This window comes from Alligator sinensis, unplaced genomic scaffold, assembly GCF_000455745.1.
Source record: "Alligator sinensis unplaced genomic scaffold, ASM45574v1 scaffold434_1, whole genome shotgun sequence".
Taxonomy (NCBI): Eukaryota; Metazoa; Chordata; order Crocodylia; family Alligatoridae; genus Alligator; species Alligator sinensis.
The window spans coordinates 3018476-3032941 of NW_005841994.1; positions in this window are offsets into that span (position 1 = coordinate 3018476).

Consider the following 14466-nt stretch of genomic DNA (forward strand, 5'->3'; position numbering starts at 1 on the left):
TTCCTGCCTATGCAGGGGGTCAGACTCGATGATCTATTGAGGTCCCTTCCGACCCTAACATCTATGAATCTATGAATCTATGAAGATCATAACACAATAGTACAGGCCCTGCTTTAAAAGCACGGTCTGGGAAAGCAAAGGGCCAGCTCTTCACGGTATGGCCCAGAGCCGTCAAACAGTGTGGCTTGTGTGAAGTTGTTTGGCTCACAACCTGTACCAGTCATTTGCCAGGGAGCATTGGATGTCAGAACAGAGGTCAGTGGTACAGAGGGGCTTGTCGGGACCTGCTGCTCACCACTTCTGCACACAACCCATTGCTGTATATGGCAGTGAGCACTGAGGAAAAGCACAGGAAAGAGATCAATCAGTAGCAGGCAAGTTTGAACAGGCCCTTGCTCAGCAAGATAAAGAGTGGCAGCCAGTGAACTTCTCTGGAAGGAAAAAGTGAGCAGATGTCAAAGAGGGATGGGCAGTGGTGCTGCAGTGCAGGGAGGGGCAGCACCCAGAGCTTTCAGAAAAGGCCCCCTGGGAGCCAAGTCACAGGACTGGGTGCAAGTCCCAGAGCAGAGCTGTCAGGGCAAGAAGCCAGCCCCAGTTATCAAATGTGAACTGGCAGGACAGAGCAGCTATATTTAGCGTCAGATTTTAGTTAAAAGATTTTAAGACCAGAAGCCGTAATGCTTGCTTCATGCAAAGACATGCTTTTGTCTGTCCCATTTTCCTCTCCACTCTCAAGCATCATCTGGACCTATGGCAGAGCCCTCCAAAGAGTTCAGGATCTCACTTCTGTGAATCAGGGAGTTTCTCTCTAACTCTTGCCAATGCCACTTTCTGCATCAGCTGATTCCTCACCTAAAAGGGACCTTTTTGCCCCTATGTTTTCTGTGAGTTCCTTCTTTGTCTCTCAGGTTCACTGAATTCAAGGCCCAGTGCTAATACCTGACCAGTGAGTTCTCTGTGTAACAGAGAGGTCCGGGAGGTCAGTCAGCCCTATTCTGAGGACCCAGCTGCAGGTCGTTTGAATGGGCAGGGAGTGTCCTGCTAGGGGCTTTATAAAGCTCCCAGAAGAATAAAGAAAATGAGGAAACAAGTTGTATACATAACTGTCTATTATAAGAAGGGGGCCAGGCTGCTGTGCTAGAAACCAGAGCCACAGGGCTCCTCCTCAAGTGCCCAAGACAGGACAGAGGGATTTTGGTTGTTTATGCTTGTTTGTGGCCTACAGACAGTGTTCTTTGAGAGGACGAGCTGAGAAGCTCCACAAGGAGTAAAACCCTGCTGGCAGGTAATCCATTTACAGTCTCGTTTGGAGATTTTCCATTCTCCAGTGCCTGCAGAGCAGTTGGAAAAAACTGGTTTTCCCCAGGATGCGGTTACACTTGGGCTCTCCCCAGATAAGATTTGTTCAGGTGCTTCTTCTTCTTTCATATGGCTTTAGGAGCAAGAACCATTGGTGACAGGCCCCCCCTCCACTCCCCCCAACCACTGACAGCATCGTGGCTGCCTGCGGAGGCTCCCCCCTTGCTGCTGCCACACTCCCGCCACTGACAACACTGCTGCTGCCGTGCCCCCCGCACCCTCCAGGGGCACGCGGCATTCATGGCAAGAGCTATAGTCACAGTTTTAATTGCAAATTCTCTACCCAGAACAATGCCCTGCTGGATACTAGTGTAACTTCAGGATGTCGCCCTCAAACTTGTATCTGGGGCAGGATGTTATACATGCTCCATGGTTTGGTCAGGGTTTCCATCGTTGCAGCCAGGCAAGGTTTTTAGGTGTCACTTGTATATCAGGTGGCCGCACTGGCTATGTCCACTGTATATCCTATTAAGGGTTGTCCGTATGCTCTATGGAAGGTTAAAGCCTGGTTGTTACATTGTTGGGTTGGAGACCAGGTATTTATTTGGGAAAGTGTTTTCTGCCCAAGCTTTCCTCCAAGATTCTGCAGTATTGTGGTATAGGAGGTGCTCAGTTCATGTCCAAAAGGTTTTCATGAAATCATGCGATAAGTTGGGAGATCTTGAAGATCTATGTGGATGGGAAGGTCTGGATTACTATTGATACGCATTATTTCTCTGTATGTTGCTGCACCTCCTTGAATAGAGGGAGAGTAATGTTTGAAAGTACCTGTAGGCATTGCACTGGAGTTGATATCAGATTTCCAGAGATAGTCCTCATTACTGAGTAGAGCTGTGTGTTGATAAGTTTGGTATGTCGACTTGAGGCCCAGATGTGTGCATAGTACTCAGCTATTGAGAAAACCAGGGCTATGGCAGAAGTGCAGAGGACAGTGGCTTTTGCACCCCATTTTGTGCTGGCAAGCTTTCAGATGATGTTCACTCATACCTTTGTTTTCATGGCAGTCTTTCAGAGGTGATGATGGTAGGTTACGGAGTGGTCAAGGGTCACCCCAAGGTAGGTAGGAGTCAGGTCGTGACATACTTTTTTCCCTCAAAACATAGATGACTAATAGGAGGGGCATGCGGGCACGTGCCCTTCCTGACAGGGCTGTCCCTGCCACCACCACCAGCTTCTGCAGGTGCTTCCCAGCTCTGTCCCCGCCACTGACACCCCTGGTGGCTTCTGTGCTTGGCCCCCCAGACTCAGGAGGCACCAATCTCCCATGCCTCAAAAAGTGCTAATGGTCTTTAATGACTGATCTATTCAAGGGTGCTAGCACCACACTTCTGCTTCACAGGGAGCATAAGGCAGAGCATGATAAAAGACAGACATAGATATACAGATGCAGACAGCTGCTAAAATCAAACCAGAATTCACAAGTTTTACATAGATATACCAGCATATCAGGCTTGACTCATGAAAAATCCTATACAGGGTAAGGAGTCAATGTCCTGGAAAGAAACCTGCCTGCAGCATTGTGGGTAAGCCCAAAGGTTTCAGCTCAGGAGTCTTCTGTGGCGAAGGTGGCATAAGCTGGAGCACTGTTGAACATTTTCCACTCTTGCTGCGTTTATGCATGTGCTTTGAAGAGCTGTGACATGTTTCTAAGTGCCCTTTGCCCCATCTCTTTGGAAGAGTGACAGTGGCCAGGGGCAATGAACATTATTTTCCCTGAGCAAAGCTGTTTGACTGTGCCAGATCTGTTGCCAGGCTAGGTGTTTATGTAGTCATGCTCTCACAGTACTCTTTTCTCTGCCCTAATAGTTCTGTGCTACCTTCTGCCCTTCAGGCCAGTCTGCATGCATTTGGCTGTTGTGTGTCTCAATGTATTGGCAGCTTACTTGAATGCATTGGAAATGTCAGCAATGCTTGAAAGATTTTTTTTTTTCTTCCATGCACATGGAAGCAGAAATCCATGAAGGGGCTGATTTGGGGGGAAGGAGAGGGGGGAAGGTGCAGTGGTGCAATTGCACACCACCCTGCACTTTGATTTCTGCTCCACCCAAACTTTAAAATAAACTGGGAGTATCACTCCTAGTTAGGCTGCAACAAGGGACTTGACTTCATGGCTCATTATAATTTACCTGATTCCTTCTAAACTCTTCAGTCCACAGGTGTCAACGACCCTCTCTCTTTTTTAATGGTCTTAATGTTCTGCTAATCAAGCTACTCTTTCTTCTGCAATTCTGCTGTCTGTTAGCTGCTCATCCTAATGTAGCTCCTGTTTCACTGTTTTTAACTGTACCTGAAAACATGAATCCAGGTGTGGAAACGTTTAACTCAAATGCGGAAATAACTTTCAGTGAAGCATTGAATGCACTGTCAAGATGCACCAAGAAGGGTGATTTTGTTTTATGAATCTGAAAGAGATATATCTTTAATTCTAAGTACTACAGCATTAAAGAAATGACATCCTTTGATTATTTTTGCTTTTTTGTTTTTGTTTTTTAATACATAATGTAGGATTTAGTGAATTAATGCACGTCAATAAAGTTATATTTGTTTTTGCTTTTATCTTAAACTGAATAATATAGCCCTAGGTTACTAGCTTACTTGTAAAGCTTCTAGTTTATTTTCAACTGTAGAAAAAATTGTGTAGTGTTATATGTGATGATGCACTTTGCCGTCTGCACCCCCGCTTTCTAAAACCTAAATCCACCCATGGATCCAAGTACCTCTGTTGAAGTCAGGCCAGATTGCATCAGCCTGTGGATCGGTATTCCAGCTGTATCGACTATTAGGAATTAGCCTTCATTTTTTCTACCAGTGATGCACCTCATGCTCAGGAGATCTCTTTAGGCCTACTTAAATTGGAAACTTCTCCCTATTCACTACTGAAATGGGCCAAGCCTACAGATGTCCAAGGGCAGCTAAGGCCACGGAACAACTGTTCCTATGTGACTCATATCACCAATATATGGCTCTCTTACTAAATCAGAGGAGGAAATACACCGTATGGACTAAGCAGGACACAGCCCTGGCCTGGGATGGTTTTGGGTGTTCCATGAAGAGACCCTGCCCTTGTATGGGGTGACTTGACAGAATGAGAGGCAGCACTAACAGCATGGCAAGCTGGGAGTCAGAAGGAGGAACTGCATGCAGGAAGCCCTGGACTCTCTTTCACTGGAGGTTTCTCAGAGGAGGTTAAACAGATGTCTCCTGATGAGACTCCTGGCATTCTTCCTCCCACTGTAGCACCAAGTATTGAATTAAACGTTCTTGCGAGCTGCCTTCTGGCTTCATGATTCTATGAGCTGCAAGCCACTGAATCCTGGGTGTTTGCAATCTTTCCCATACTCACCAGCGCAAGGAACTATCCTCATAGGGTATCCACATGCCTGAGTAGTTACCAGGGCCCCTCCAAAATTAGCATCCAATGGGTTGAGAGACTGCAGGGCCTTCAGTACTTGCCTCTGCGGCACAAGTCAGGATTTACTAAGCATCTTTGAGGTGTGCTGTAGCACAGCTCTGAGCAGGGAGGATGAGAAGTACACCACTTTCATGTGTTTACTTCTTCCAAGTTAATTATCTCCAAACAGGAAGCAAGAATGAAAACATGCAAAGGAACTAGCCACTGTCAGTTAGTTATTTGAGAAATAAATTGGCCATGACAGGATACACACACCCTGGATCCTGGGGAGAAAAGGATGACTTTGGTGACAAATTGCTTCATCTGGTGGGCAGTCAGTGTGCTGGAGGTGATATATTTTATTAGACCAACTACACAGCTGCAAAAAAAAAATGTTTGCATGGTGTCAAGCACACATGCTCTTCTTCAGGCATAGGAGAATGCAAAGACTGTAAAATTTCTCCCTGAAACATGGAAGATTTTGTACTTAGCCATTTTGAAATGAAAACTTCATAATTTTTCAAGAAGGAAGCAAAATTCAACACCTTGAGACATAGAAGCTAGCACCCCTGCTCCAACCTTTTGTCTTGAACCAATTTGCGTACTTGCAGAGCAGCCTCAACACAAGAGAAATTCCTTGCCCAGGAGAACCTTTCCATCACCAGTTCTCCTGTGCAATATGAAAAATCGTAACAAGAAAGAAGCATAATTCAACATCATGCTTGCCATCAGACACTTTTGAGGTAAATAGACTGCTCCAAATTTTATCCAAGCCTAATCTGCATAAAACAAACTTTTCCAGCCAGGAAAACTTATACCACCTTCCAGCTCTCCTGTAGAATATGAATTTTCATTTCTACCTGGGAGAAATTTTACAATTTTTGCATTCTCCTATGCCTGAGGAAGGGTGTGTGTGCCTGAAAGCTTGCAAATAAAAAAAATTGAAACTGTCTAGTTGGTCTAATAAAAGATATCACTTCTAGCACACGGACTGCTTGTACCAACACACCTACAACCTTCACAGACCAACACAGCTACAATCTTCATCCTGTGGAAGAATGATTAGAGCCCAGTCCCAAAGTGTAGCCCTATGCTTACTGAATAGTGTTTCCACATCAAATACACCCATCTGCCTGGCATTGATCTCTAATTCTGGAGAACCTGACTGACTCCAAATAGGACAAACCACAAAGTGAGGTTCTTCCACTAAAAATGTCATATGAGGCACAGGGGTTTGGGAGGAAGTGCCAATATTTACAGCTTTAGAAAATAAAAAAACAGCATAAAGGACACATAAGGCAACAGGTGTTGTTAACCTGACGCTGGAAACCATTGAGTAAATGGCAGCTTTCTTTTTTTGTGAGCAAATATAACTGTCAGGAGAGATGGGAAAAGCAACTCTCACAGAGCTGTGCAAGAACTGATTTTTTCAACTGAGCGGCCAAACTGAAAAACTGGTGATGGGGGAGAGGGAAGGGGATAAATCATTCTTGGTCAACCTGAAATGAAAACTTTTTTCCATTTTTCCAGCAGGAAGGAAAGTAAAGTAACAAGAAATAGGCATCCAAATTGAACAATATATTTCATTCAACTAATAACTAAAATATTTCACTATTTTGACATGTTTTTAACCTAAATTGATAAAAAAAAAGTTAGCAAGGAATTTTTTTTTTCAAATGAAAAAAGCAAGATGTTCAATGAAGTTTTGTTTTGTTTTGTTTTTTACTTTTTTTGCTTCTTTTATTCTGGCCAAAACCATTTGTTGAAGTTGCAAAGTGTTTCTATCAGCCCACATCTGCATTCATTGTTGAAAAATGTTTGGACTGAAAAATTTCACTTATATCTGCTTTTAACACATTTGTTTTCTATGGAAGCATTACTGAATCAGTGTGTGTGTGTGTGTGGGGGGGGGTGTAAGTATGTACCACGGTTTTGTTGGGTTCATATACCATTATACAGGAAGAGCTTGTAATAAGAATTGGGAAACCTCAGAAAACTGTAACTTTTTACCTTGCGCCGTCAGTGTAGGAACATTCCATCTGCTCTGAGTCACAAGGAGGCCCCAACACAGGTTCACTACACACTAGCTAGTCATTAAAGGTTGATTAAAGTAATTTAGATGTCTAAAGCTCTAGCGAGGTAGGATTGTAGGATTTTAAAAAGTGCAGAAGCACCCAAGGTTCCTATCTGCATTGTTATTTGCCTAAACGGCTTTAAAAACCTGGACTTAATTCCCTGTTATTAATCTTCCTGCCAGTGCTGAAATATCCCAGCTGCACAGTGGCAACCCATATAAAAGCTGTCTCCTGGAAATCCTTGGTGTAAGTCCAGCTGGGATGGCTGAACACACAGGAAATGAACCATAATGCTGGGGCAGGACTTCAGGAAGAAGGAACTTTCTGATATGTCCAGTCTGACTTGGGGAGCTAGCTATCCCTGCAATCCGTTTGAAAGGAGCCTGCTTAGGGTTTTCAGGCAGCTGGAGGCATGTCAGCAGGGAAGTGGAAGGTGGTAGATCTATCCAGCCCCATTAGCAACCAGTTATTGAGGATCTGGGTGGTGCAGGGGAGCGGGAGAGGAGCGCTGAGTGTTACCTCTTGAGGTTACCACTGCAATCTGTCTTCTAGCACTGTGCAAATCCAACTCCACATGGACTTGCCTTTGAGGAGGCCTCAGTTCTTTATGGGAAAACACAGGCGGTCTTAGTCCAAGTTCTGGTAGACAAGTGTTTACAACAGGCTCTGACTGGCATCTCTGCTGACAATCTCAGTCAAAGCCTGGGGGGGGATTAGCCAGACCCAGGTGTGAGTGTGCACCTAGCAAGCTAAGGTAGCAGCACAGGGAGACACCTGCCATACTGTGCCCTGCTGTCACTGCTGTGCTGAGGATAGGAAGAGGACTCCAGCAGCAACACCCTCCCTTGGCACAGCCCTCCTCATGGAGAGATGGAGATGGAGATTCGCCTTCAGTGAGAAGAAATGCAAAGAAAAAAAAGAGGACTGAGGGAAAGAGGGAATGCAAAAAATAGAAGGCAAGAGAGAAAAAAGGAGGAGAGTGGAAGAACTGGGGAAAGAGGAGAAGTCACCAATGTTCATGGCCATCGGATCAATGCTGCTGTCTGTTGCTGTGCAAAGGACTCTGATGGTGGTCCTGATTTCCCATCAGCCTCTGCCCCTGAAGGACCAGTTCCCCCAAGACTGTAAGTCTGAGAATATGATTGGTGGCTTTAATTAAAAAGACCTACAGTAGGTGTGGAGGGAAAATCAATGCTGTTTCTCTGTCAGGGCTCCACTGCTGTCATGGCAATGACATTTCACTCACCAATACACCAAAGGGCAGATTACCTATGGCTCTGACACTCTCAAAACTGCCCAGTGGGAACTGGGGACCTGGCTATGTCCTCCAGGGAGGTGAGCCGTTCTGTGAGTACAGCTAATGATATTTTATAATAACATTTTGTTTTCAGGGCCAAATCAGTTCCATATTTCAACTGAGCAAAGGTCAATCATTCAAGAGTCTGTGTGGTGCTGCCACCAGCAAGTATCTTACCTCCCAGCCTCATCAGTTTGGGGCTTCAGATACTCCCAAATCCATGGCAGGTGTACAAGCCCCAAGCCCTTGGGGTTCAGATGCCCCCTAGTCTCACTTTTCCCTAGCCAAAATCCCAAAGGAGCAAGCTATGGGGAAAGCCCAAAAGCAATCCTCCATTGCCGTAAGTTGTGCAGCTGAAATCCTCATATTTGGTGGCATTTGTAGACTCTTGCAGGATCCAGCCTGCCTGCAGTACAAGGGACAGGCTTTCACCCTTTAAACACTTGAGTCCAATCCAAGCTGCGAAGATGATCTGCATACGCTGCTATGCGAGTGGGCTGCTAGACAGCAGACTTTGAGATCTCCACTACCTTTATGATTATGTAACTCGTAGCGAGACAAAGCAATTTTTACAGCTTGGTCACGTCGCAAAGAGCCAATTTCACAAGCATTTCCCAGCAGCCCCACCCCTCACACCTAACTGGTGGAGAGGCATACTCCATCTAATTTCATAGCAAATTCCATGGGAAGTGAATGCTATCATATGATGCATCATATTATTATAAATCTAAATATTAAATTTAATCTAAATTTAAATATATTATAAATATAAATGCATATACAATATGAATTATAATTTACATCATCATCATTTATTATTATTATTCTACAAAAAGTTTGGCAATACTAATTAATGCCGTCCTTAATGGAAACATTTTCACTTCACTGACTGACGCCTTCACTTAGTCTACGTCAGTAGCAGATAGTAACTCAGTCACATGATCTTTAGCTGCAGGGATTGTCATATTTTCTTTGTATTGCAGTAAGCATTGGGGCATTCTAAAACAGCATATTATATGAATAATATGCTGGGGGGTAGGCTGATTTCACAGGAAACTGTGAATTAAGTAGACTCCTACTTATGACTGGTGTCTTTCCAGCTTTAAAAAAAGCCTTCTTCTTTCCCACTTCCCTGTTCCCCCCAAAGACCCTAAGTCAGCAAGACATTGAGGTACATGCTTAATATCATACATAAGTGCCTGCAATGAGATATCTGAAGATGCATGTTCTGCATCCTTCTCTGTACTGGGATGTGAGTAGTTATAGGCCCTAGGCATGCAGCCTGGCTCTCTAGCTCAAACTGGAGCAACTCATGCTCTCAGGTGAAGGTAGCTGCTATTTGTGAGAGAGCAAGAGGGGTCACCATTTCCAGGCACTATTGGTAGAGGTCTGAAATGACTGTGGAGGAAGAAGAGACTTCACCAAGTAGGGAATGAAGGAGCTTTGCTGGAAGAATGCCAAATGGTGAACAGGCTTATGTAAGATGGACCTAAGTGAATGGGCGGGGAGAAGCTGGGGTTAAAGAAAATAGAAATGAAATTCTTGATTACACAATACTTGTATCTAGAAGTAATAGGCAAAGCCAAAACATTTGCTTTTTCCGGTTAATCATACACCTGGATCTGCTTTCATTGCCTTGAATTCTCAGTGCAGCATGACTCATGGTGCCTGGCTGTCCTGGCGTCAGCTGTACCATGGGAGAGAGAACACACAAATCGGACACCAAGTCACTATCCTGATCCAACACAGTGCAATCCACATGCTTTGTTCCATAACCCACTTTAAAAAAAGCAATACAGTTGACAGAAGGGGGCCAGAGGAGTCACTGGACTCTTACTATCCTCTCCTTACATAATTCAATCGCTTCTAAAGTGAGGATGTGACCTCAGAAAGCTGAACTCCTTCAGCTATGGGCATAAACATCCTGCTAAAAGTGAGGGTCACTGGCAAGGGCATTACTCACTAGGTCTCCAGCAAGTCTGCAGGCCCCATTCCTGGCATAAATATCTCAGAGAGCTTCACAGTTCAGAGTAGATTAAGGGAAGGCCAGAGTAACCACATGCACCTTGGAGCTGGATATGAAAGCTATCGGGGCTCAGGGTCAATTTCCCTGGGTTTGACAGGAAAGAAGCCATTGTACATGGGATCCAAGGTGTTTCTGTAGGGTAGAATTACACTTTCGTGCAGTGTTTGCTTGTCATGTAGTAACTAGCCCTTAGAGCAGGGGCTGGCAATTATTTCAGGCGGAGGGCCGCTTACTGAGTTTTGGCAAGCCATCGAGGGCCGCATGACAGGCAGCCAGGGGCAGATAAATATTAAATTATAAATTTTTTAGGGGCCCCGTGGGCCAGATAGAATGGCTAGGCAAGCTGCATCTGCCCTGTGGGCTGCATTTTGCCCACCTCTGCCTTAGAGAACCAAAGACCAGATCCAACTGAACACAGCACGAACTTCCCAACATAGCTTTTCCTGTGTCAGCTGAGCTCACATACTTCCCACAGAGATACCAGCAGATTAAAATGCAGGCAGGAGAGTCCAAATCTGATGCCTACCTAATGCACCTGTAAAGACATGCAAAGCTCCCACTGCTTTCACTTTCCAATGTGCTGCCAAGGGGAAACGGGCTGTGCACTGCAATTAACTCCTCCTTGTACAGAAGGAAACAGAGAATGGGTTTGCCACCTTAGATCAGTGGTCTTTGTCACTGTAGGCAGTGCAGCTGCCCCACACCCAAAGGCTTACTGAGTTAATGCTCTTCCCAGAGCAGTGCTGTGACCAGGTTGCACCAAGAGCAGTGCCATTCCTGGCAGATTGTTATCTCACAACCCATCCAAGGACTGTTTCCAGCAGCTCTGCTCTGTACCCTTGGCTCACAGCCAGCTTCTGTGACTGCCACTGCTACAAGCATGGGACATGGCTTTTATGTCTGAGCAGAGCTCTGGAGAGTAACTTGCTGCCTGTGATTCACGTTCCATAGTGAGTGAAGACAAGCCATAAAGAGCTCAGCTTCTGCAGACATTGAATCAGACTCACTGAAAACAAATCTTAGTTTTGCAAGTCCAGGTATATGTACAATACCATTGATCCCAAGAGCCAGAATCATTTAATCAGGAAACCACAAAGCCTGTGTGTCCAGTCAAAGCAGCTTGGATGCTGAATACCAAATTGTCCCTGGAATACCCAACTCTAACATAGCGCTCTTCATTACAGTGCCTTCTAGACATCAGTGTCATTATCCCCACTTTACAGATGGGAAAGCTGAGGCATGGGGTAGTAAAAGTGACAGCTCAAGGTCTCCCAGCAGGCCAGTGGCAGAAATGAGGTTTCCACTATCCTAGTCTGGTGCTTCATTTGCTAGGCCACATTGCCTGAAATGCCACCAGCCCCTGAAGGTAGATAATGCTATTCATCTTTTGCAGACAAGATACAAATGTTTACAGGTCTACCAAACACAATAGCCTTTAAGGAAGGAATATATCAGGACTCATAATATCACAATGAAGGGAAGAGATGTCAGGGAATTCACCCCAGATCAGACCACTTTGTAGGGAATAAAGGAACGGATGCCAGCTGGCTGACTATCAGGGCTTTCTCCTAAAAACAGATAGCATCCCCCACCAATCCTTCCTGAAACAGGACTTACATTTCCATCACTCCCCAGGTTGTATCACAACCTGTAAACTATGATTCACTTTTTAAAAGCAACACAGAAGGTGAACAACTCTTCCTGCCCCCTCCGCACCCCACTATCTTCAGTTATTGACCATGTCATGAATGTTTTAAAACCAAAAGAGTCACTGTAAAATCATGCTAAAAATGAAAGGTTGGGATGATGGATTAAAGATAACAATGCACTGGGAGATAACTGTCTTCAGACGCAGGAAGCAAACATCAAGAAAGGCTTAGCCTCTATTTGTTTAAGCCCAGTGACAATTGTTGATGGTTCAATGCAAATTGAATTTCACTTTTCCAAGAGCTCATGAAAACTTCTTGCAAAGGTCAGTGACTTTTTCATCCCTGAGCAGCATTACAACTGTGAGGACTGGTGCTGGGGCTAGGAATTGTTTTCAGCAGGGGATGAATAGCACAATGACCTCCTTAATTCAAAGGTGGCCAGAGTTCACGTATCCTTTTTGGCAAACAAAGACCTATACCCTTTACATAATGCAATCTATTGTTCTGCTTTTAATTGAATATCCTGGGTGCTTTACCGGGGCTTGTATCAATTTAGGTTAAGAGAAACAACAAAGCTGATGCCATTATCAGGGCAATTCAAGATAAGAAGGAACATCATGTAATTCACTGAAAGGAATCCAGTAATTCACTTAGCTCCTGACACCCTTGATAAAGGCTAATTTATGAAGAGGCAAATAACGATCATTTTTCACTGCCTGTGAAATGCCTGCTATGAAATCTAGTCAATAAGTGTGCACCATGCTTCACAGATTGCAGCAATTTTAGTCAGGGTGTTCTCAGGGCAAATCTCCCTCCAGCAAGGAATGATCAGAACCAGCCAAGCACCTTGGAAGGTTTTCATACATGGAAGTTTATCTGTCCTCTTCAAAGCACCTAAAAAAAATCCCAGTTTGATCTTAAGTATTTGGATTGCGTGAAACCCACGAGGCAATCTATATCTTTTAGATGTGGAGCAATCATTTTTCATGCTGCTGCCAAAGCCCTTCCGCATCTCGTACTGGAATCAGAACGTAACACACTGAAGAGACGGAAGGAGGGGAAGCAATTTGGATGGCTGCCCTTCTCGCTACCATCCCAGTGAGAGATTGGGACACTACCAGGGCAAGCACCAGGGGCTGGTCCCACTTCAGTTAATGCTTGTTAGATAGGGTTGTATTAGATCTCTACCTCTGTGGATCGGACACAGAAGCTGACCTGCCTCTCCTGTAGTGAGCATTGGGCTTAATAGCTATAGCACTCTGGCCCAGAAACCAAGATCCTACTGTACCTGGGGCTTAGAAAAATAATTTCACTACCACAATCTACCATCATACCTCAGCTACAGGTATCATGGCAGAGGCATGTGGGTTTAGACTCCTCTACACTATCCATTATAATAATGCAGATTTGAAATACACTGTCCACCGTGGGGTTCAGTGCATGAGCAGAGCATCCTTCTGTAGAGCTCAGCTCAGACTGAGTCATGGATGGGGTCAAATGTTGCCATGCGGTTACAGGCTCAGGAGACACCTGCAGCCATAGACAGGCACTTTCCCAATCTTACCCCCTAAACAGCTCCTTGTCTCCTGGCTGTGGCAGAAACTAACTCATCCCAGCCTTATAAAAGGGACAGCTGAGGAGGAGACTAAGCATAGAAAGGAAGAAGAGTCATTTTTTATGTCCTAATCTATGGGCTAAAGGATCCTGCTCCAAGGAGGCATATGAATCTACAGGGAGCCAATTCAGATAGATGAAACAAGTAATAACAGCTGAAGTGTTGTAATTAAACCTGCAGTGAGTCATCTGCCAAGGAATTTAGCTCTGATGAACAAGATCTTTCCAAGTTACTTCCAAGAGCTCTGAGCTCCCCTGGGTTTCTCTAGGTAAGCAGCTAATAAAGAGCCTGAAATGTGCTGGAAATGGCATCAGCCCGCCAAAGCGCTTCAAATCCCTTTAAGCGGGGGAGTTGCATCAGTTCTGTGGAAAGTACCAGGGCTATTCAAAAACCCTGAGCCTGAATGGATTCAGTCAGATTAGTCTAACCTGCATAGACTGAACCGAGGTGCAAGTGAATAGACATTCATTTTTGATTCTGGACAAGCAGCCACATGCCTGCAGTTGCTCAAGCTAGAAGCTGGGGGGGGGGGGTACTAGAGTGAGCCCTCCCTTCCCTTTGGCAGAGGTTGAAAGGCTGGAGGGAAGTTGAGCTTGGGGGGGCATGGCCAGAGGCCACTGCGTATGATTTAGAGGGGGTTAAACCCCCAGCTTGGCCTGCAGGGCCCCAGCCGGGGTGTGCCTGGAAGGGGATGGGGGAAGCAGCCCCTGCCAGGCCTTCCCCACTTGCTGCTCAAGTGGTGGAGAGTGTGGCCAGACCCCAGCTCCTTGCTAGTACACTGAGGCAAAGGGGGAGGTAGTCCTCCCTCCCTTCTCCCACCGGCATGGGACCCCTGCTGGGGTCTACCTAGCAGGACTGCAGCAATCCCTGCCAGGCCTCTTCGCTTCCCAGGGCCAGACACAGACATGGGCAAAATGGGCAGCCGCCCAGGCCCAGACAGAAAGCAGACCCAAAAATGGTAATTTTGTTGTTGTTGTTGTCCAATTACCATTATCTCTGACAAAGTGGGGCCTGATACTAAAAGTTCACCCGGGGCCACCCACTAGCCTCACCA